The sequence below is a fragment of the Rattus norvegicus genome, chromosome 15, assembly GCF_036323735.1.
Source record: "Rattus norvegicus strain BN/NHsdMcwi chromosome 15, GRCr8, whole genome shotgun sequence".
NCBI lineage: Eukaryota > Metazoa > Chordata > Mammalia > Rodentia > Muridae > Rattus > Rattus norvegicus.
The window spans coordinates 37,691,161-37,698,681 of NC_086033.1; positions in this window are offsets into that span (position 1 = coordinate 37,691,161).

A 7,521-nucleotide genomic window follows, 5' to 3' on the forward strand; every position below is an offset into this window, starting at 1 on the left:
AGCAGCTTGACAGCACACCTAAAAGCTCTAGAACAAAAAGAAGCAAATACACCCAGGAGGAGTAGAAGGCAGGAAATAATCAAACTCAGAGCTGAAATCAACCAAGTAGAAACAAAAAGGACCATAGAAAGAATCAACAGAACCAAAGGCTGGTTCTTTGAGAAAATCAACAAGATAGATAAACCCTTAGCCAGACTAACGAGAGGACACAGAGAGTGTGTCCAAATTAACAAAATCAGAAATGAAAAGGGAGACATAACTACAGATTCAGAGGAAATTCAAAAAATCATCAGATCCTACTACAAAAGCCTATATTCAACAAAACTTGAAAATCTTCAGGAAATGGACAATTTCCTAGACAGATACCAGGTACTGAAGTTAAATCAGGAACAGATAAACCATTTAAATGACTCCTAAGGAAATAGAAGCAGTCATTAAAGGTCTCCCAACCAAAAAGAGCCCAGGTCCAGACGGGTTTAGTGCAGAATTCTATCAGACCTTCATAAAAGACCACATACCAATACTATCCAAACTATTCCACAAAATTGAAACAGATGGAGCACTACCGAATTCCTTCTATGAAGCCACAATTACTCTTTTTTTTCTTTTATTAACTTGAGTATTTCTTATATACATTTCTTTTTTTTTTTATTAACTTGAGTATTTCTTATATACATTTCGAGTGTATTCCCTTTCCCGGTTTCCGGGCAAACATCCCCCTCCCCCCTCCCCTTCCTTATGGGTGTTCCCCTCCCAACCCTCCCCCCATTGCCGCCCTCCCCCCATAGTCTAGTTCACTGGGGGTTCAGTCTTAGCAGGACCCAGGGCTTCCCCTTCCACTGGTGCTCTTACTAGGATATTCATTGCTACCTATGGGGTCAGAGTCCAGGGTCAGTCCATGTATAGTCTTTAGGTAGTGGCTTAGTCCCTGGAAGCTCTGGTTGCTTGACATTGTTGTACATATGGGGTCTCGAGCCCCTTCAAGCTCTTCCAGTTCTTTCTCTGATTCCTTCAACGGGGGACCTATTCTCAGTTCAGTGGTTTGCTGCTGGCATTCGCCTCTGTATTTGCCGTATTCTGGCTGTGTCTCTAAGGAGCGATCTACATCCGGCTCCTGTCGGTCTGCACTTCTTTGCTTCATCCATCTTGTCTAATTGGGTGGCTGTATATGTATGGGCCACATGTGGGGCAGGCTCTGAATGGGTGTTCCTTCAGTCTCTGTTTTAATCTTTGCCTCTCCCTTCCCTGCAAAGTGTATTCTTTTTCCTCATTTAAAGAAGGAGTGAAGCATTCACATTTTGATCATCCGTCTTGAGTTTCATTTGTTCTAGGGATCTAGGGTAATTCAAGCATTTGGGCTAATAGCCACTTATCAATGAGTGCATACCATGTATGTCTTTCTGTGATTGGGTTAGCTCACTCAGGATGATATTTTCCAGTTCCAAACATTTGCCTACGAATTTCATAAACTCGTTGTTTTTGATAGCTGAGTAATATTCCATTGTGTAGATGTACCACATTTTCTGTATCCATTCCTCTGTTGAAGGGCATCTGGGTTCTTTCCAGTTTCTGCCTATTATAAATAAGGCTGCGATGAACATAGTGGAGCATGTGTCTCTTTTATATGTTGAGGCATCTTTTGGGTATATGCCCAAGAGAGGTATAGCTGGATCCTCAGGCATTTCAATGTCCAATTTTCTGAGGAACCTCCAGACTGATTTCCAGAATGGTTTTACCAGTCTGCAATCCCACCAACAATGGAGGAGTGTTCCTCTTTCTCCACATCCTCGCCAGCATCTGCTGTCACCTGAGTTTTTGATCTTAGCCATTCTCACTGCTGTGAGGTGAAATCTCAGGGTTGTTTTGATTTGCATTTCCCTTATGACTAAAGATGTTGAACATTTCTTTAGGTGTTTCTCAGCCATTCGGCATTCCTCCGCTGTGAATTCTTTGTTTAGCTCTGAACCCCATTTTTTAATAGGGTTATTTGTTTCCCTGCGGTCTAACTTCTTGAGTTCTTTGTATATTTTGGATATAAGGCCTCTATCTGTTGTAGGATTGGTAAAGATCTTTTCCCAATCTGTTGGTTGCCGTTTTGTCCTAACCACAGTGTCCTTTGCCTTACAGAAGCTTTGCAGTTTTATGAGATCCCATTTGTCGATTCTTGATCTTAGAGCATAAGCCATTGGTGTTTTGTTCAGGAAATTTTTTCCAGTGCCCATGTGTTCCAGATGCTTCCCTAGTTTTTCTTCTATTAGTTTGAGTGTGTCTGGTTTGATGTGGAGGTCCTTGATCCACTTGGACTTAAGCTTTGTACATGGTGATAAGCATGGATCGATCTGCATTCTTCTACATGTTGCCCTCCAGTTGAACCAGCACCATTTGCTGAAAATGCTATCTTTTTTCCATTGGATGGTTTTGGCTCCTTTGTCAAAAATCAAGTGCCCATAGGTGTGTGGGTTCATTTCTGGGTCTTCAATTCTATTCCATTGGTCTATCTGTCTGTCTCTGTACCAATACCATGCAGTTTTTATCACTATTGCTCTGTAATACTGCTTGAGTTCAGGAATAGTGATTCCCCCTGAAGTCCTTTTATTGTTGAGGATAGCTTTAGCTATCCTGGGTTTTTTGTTATTCCAGATGAATTTGCAAATTGTTCTGTCTAACTCTTTGAAGAATTGGATTGGTATTTTGATGGGGATTGCATTGAATCTGTAGATTGCTTTTGGTAAAATGGCCATTTTTACTATATTAATCCTGCCAATCCATGAGCATGGGAGATCTTTCCATCTTCTGAGGTCTTCTTCAATTTCTTTTCTCAGTGTCTTGAAGTTCTTATTGTACAGATCTTTTACTTGCTTGGTTAAAGTCACACCGAGGTACTTTATATTATTTGGGTCTATTATGAAGGGTGTCGTTTCCCTAATTTCTTTCTCGGCTTGTTTCTCTTTTGTATAGAGGAAGGCAACTGATTTATTTGAGTTAATTTTATACCCAGCCACTTTGCTGAAGTTGTTTATCAGCTTTAGTAGTTCTCTGGTGGAACTTTTGGGATCACTTAAATACACTATCATATCGTCTGCAAATAGTGATATTTTGACCTCTTCTTTTCCGATCTGTATCCCCTTGATCTCCTTTTGTTGTCTGATTGCTCTGGCTAGAACTTCAAGAACTATATTGAATAAGTAGGGAGAGAGTGGGCAGCCTTGTCTAGTCCCTGATTTTAGTGGGATTGCTTCAAGTTTCTCTCCATTTAGTTTAATGTTAGCAACTGGTTTGCTGTATATGGCTTTTACTATGTTTAGGTATGGGCCTTGAATCCCTATTCTTTCCAGGACTTTTATCATGAAGGGGTGTTGAATTTTGTCAAATGCTTTCTCAGCATCTAATGAAACGATCATGTGGTTCTGTTCTTTCAGTTTGTTTATATAATGGATCACGTTAATGGTTTTCCGTATATTAAACCATCCCTGCATGCCTGGGATGAAGCCTACTTGATCATGGGGGATGATTGTTTTGATGTGCTCTTGGATTCTGTTTGCCAGAATTTTATTGAGTATTTTTGCGTTGATATTCATAAGGGAAATTGGTCTGAAGTTCTCTTTCTTTGTTGGTCCTTTGTGTGGTTTAGGTATAAGAGTAATTGTGGCTTCGTAGAAGGTATTCGGTATTGATCCATCTGTTTCAATTTTGTGGAATAGTTTGGATAATATTGGTATGAGGTCTTCTATGAAGGTTTGATAGAATTCTGCACTAAACCCGTCTGGACCTGGGCTCTTTTTGGTTGGGAGACCTTTAATGACTGCTTCTAGTTCCTTAGGAGTTATGGGGTTGTTTAACTGGTTTATCTGTTCCTGATTTAACTTCGATACCTGGTATCTGTTTAGGAAATTTTCCATTTCCTGAAGATTTTCAAATTTTGTTGAATATAGGTTTTTATAGTAAGATCTGATGATTTTTTGAATTTCCTCTGAATCTGTAGTTATGTCTCCCTTTTCATTTCTGATTTTGTTAATTTGGACACACTCTCTGTGTCCTCTCGTTAGTCTGGCTAAGGGTTTATCTATCTTGTTGATTTTCTCAAAGAACCAACTTTTGGTTCTGTTGATTCTTTCTATGGTCCTTTTTGTTTCTACTTGGTTGATTTCAGCTCTGAGTTTGATTATTTCCTGCCTTCTACTCCTCCTGGGTGTATTTGCTTCTTTTTGTTCTAGAGCTTTTAGGTGTGCTGTCAAGCTGCTGACATATGCTCTTTCCTGTTTCTTTCTGCAGGCACTCAGCGCTATGAGTTTTCCTCTTAGCACAGCTTTCATTGTGTCCCATAAGTTTGGGTATGTTGTACCTTCATTTTCATTAAATTCTAAGAAGTCTTTAATTTCTTTCTTTATTTCTTCCTTGACCAGGTTATCATTGAGTAGAGCATTGTTCAATTTCCACGTATATGTGGGCATTCTTCCCTTATTGTTATTGAAGACCAGTTTTAGGCCGTGGTGATCCGATAGCACGCATGGGATTATTTCTATCTTTCTGTACCTGATGAGGCCCGTTTTTTGACCAATTATATGGTCAATTTTGGAGAAAGTACCATGAGGAGCTGAGAAGAAGGTATATCCTTTTGCTTTAGGATAGAATGTTCTATAAATATCCATTAAGTCCATTTGGCTCATGACTTCTCTTAGTCTGTCTATGTCTGTGTTTAATTTCTGTTTCCATGATCTGTCCATTCATGAGAGTGGGGTGTTGAAATCTCTACTATTATTGTGTGAGGTGCAATGTGTGTTTTGAGCTTTAGTAATGTTTCTTTTACGTATGTAGGTGCCCTTGTATTTGGGGCATAGATATTTAGGATTGAGAGTTCATCTTGTTGGATTTTTCCTTTGATGAATATGAAGTGTCCTTCCTTATCTTTTTTGATGACTTTTAGTTGAAAATTGATTTTATTTGATATTAGAATGGCTACTCCAGCTTGCTTCTTCTGACCATTAGCTTCGAAAGTTGTTTTCCAGCCTTTCACTCTGAGGTAGTGTCTGTCTTTGTATCTGAGGTGTGTTTCCTGTAGGCAGCAGAATGCAGGGTCCTCGTTGCGTATCCAGTTTGTTAATCTATTTCTTTTTATTGGGGAGTTGAGGCCATTGATGTTGAGAGATATTAAGGAACAGTGATTATTGCTTCCTGTTATATTCATATTTGGATGTGAGGTTGTTTGTGTGCTTTCATTCTCTTTGTTTTGTTACCAAGACGATTAGTTTCTTGCTTCTTCTAGGGTATAGCTTGCCTCCTTATGTTGGGCTTTACCATTTATTATCCTTTGTAGTGCTGGATTTGTAGAAAGATATTGTGTAAATTTGTTTTTGTCATAGAATATCTTGGTTTCTCCATCTATGTTAATTGATAGTTTTGCAGGATACAGGAACCTGGGCTGGCATTTGTGTTCTTTTAAGGTCTGTATCACATCAGTCCAGGATCTTCTGGCCTTCATAGTTTCTGGCGAGAAGTCTGGTATGATTCTGATAGGTCTGCCTTCATATGTTACTTGACCTTTTTCCCTTACTGCTTTTAATATTCTTTCTTTATTTTGTGCGTTTGGAGTTTTGACAATTATGTGACGGGAGGTGTTTCTTTTCTGGTCCAACCTATTTGGAGTTCTGTAGGCTTCTTGTATGTCTATGGGTATCTCTTTTTTTAGGTTAGGGAAGTTTTCTTCTATGATTTTGTTGAAGATATTTACTGGTCCTTTGAGCTGGGAGTCTTCACTCTCTTCTATACCTATTATCCGTAGGTTTGATCTTCTCATTGAGTCCTGGATTTCCTGTATGTTTTGGACCAGTAGCTTTTTCCGCTTTACATTATCTTTGACAGTTGAGTCAATGATTTCTATGGAATCTTCTGCTCCTGAGATTCTCTCTTCCATCTCTTGTATTCTGTTGGTGAAGCTTGTATCTACAGCTCCTTGTCTCTTCTTTTGGTTTTCTATATCCAGGGTTGTTTCCATGTGTTCTTTCTTGATTGCTTCTATTTCCATTTTTAATTCCTTCAACTGTTTGATTGTGTTTTCCTGGAATTCTTTCAGGGATTTTTGCGATTCCTCTCTGTAGGCTTCTACTTGTTTATTAATGTTTTCCTGTGTTTCCCTAAGGGAGTTCTTCACGTCTTTCTTGAAGTCCTCCAGCATCATGATCAAATATGATTTTGAAACTAGATCTTGCTTTTCTGGTGTGTTTGGATATTCCGTGTTTGTTTTGGTGGGAGAATTGGGCTCCGATGATGCCACGTAGTCTTGGTTTCTGTTGCTTGGGTTCCTGCGCTTGCCTCTCGCCATCAGATTATCTCTAGTGTTACTTTGTTCTGCTATTTCTGACAGTGGCTAGACTGTCCTATCAGCCTGTGTGTCAGGAGTGCTGTAGACCTGTTTTCCTCTCTTTCAGTCAGTTATGGGGACAGAGTGTTCTGCTTTCGGGCGTGTAGTTTTTCCTCTCTACAGGTCTTCAGCTGTTCCTGTGGGCCTGTGTCTTGAGTTCACCAGGCAGCTTTCTTGCAGCAGAAGAGTTGGTCTTACCTGTGGTCCCGAGGCTCAAGTTCGCTCGTGGGGTGCTGCCCACGGGCTCTCTGCAGCGGCAGCAACCAGGAAGACCTGTGCCACCCCTTCTGGGAGCTTCAGTGCACCAGGGTTCCAGATGGCCTTTGGTGTTTTCCTCTGGCATCAGAGATGTGTGTGCAGAGAGCAGTCTCTTCTGTTTTCCCAGGCTTGTCTGCCTCTCTGAAGGTTTAGCTCTCCCTTCCACGGGATTTGGGTGCAGAGAACTGTTTATCCAGTCTGTTTCCTTCAGGTTCCGGCGGTGTCTCAGGCAGGGGTCCTGCCGCTCCTGGGCCCTCCCCCACGGCAGCCCAGAGGCCTTATACAGTTTCCTCCTGGGCCAGGGATGTGGGCAGGGGTGGGCAGTGTTGGTGGTCTCTTCCACTCTGCACCCTCAGGAGTGCCCACCTGACCAGGCGGTTGGGTCTCTCTCTCACGGGGTCTGGGAGCAGAGAGCTGCTGCAGGCCGGGATCCGCGGTGTGGGATTTCCAGTAAACACAGGACGTGCCCGGTCCTAGAGGAATTCTGCCTCCGTGTGTCCCGAGCTCACCGGGCAGCTTTCTTGCAGCAGAAAAGTTGGTCTTACCTGTGGTCCCGAGGCTCAAGTTCGCTCGTGGGGTGCTGCCCACGGGCTCTCTGCAGCGGCAGCCCACAATTACTCTTATACCTAAACCACACAAAGACCCAACAAAGAAAGAGAACTTCAGACCAATTTCCCTTATGAATATCGACGCAAAAATACTCAACAAAATTCTGGCAAACCGAATCCAAGAGCACACCAAAACAATCATCCACCATGATCAAGTAGGCTTCATCCCAAGCATGCAGGGATGGTTTAATATACGGAAAACCATCAACGTTATCCATTATATAAACAAACTGAAAGATCAAAACCACATGATCATTTCATTAGATGCTGAGAGAGCATTTGACAAAATTCAACACC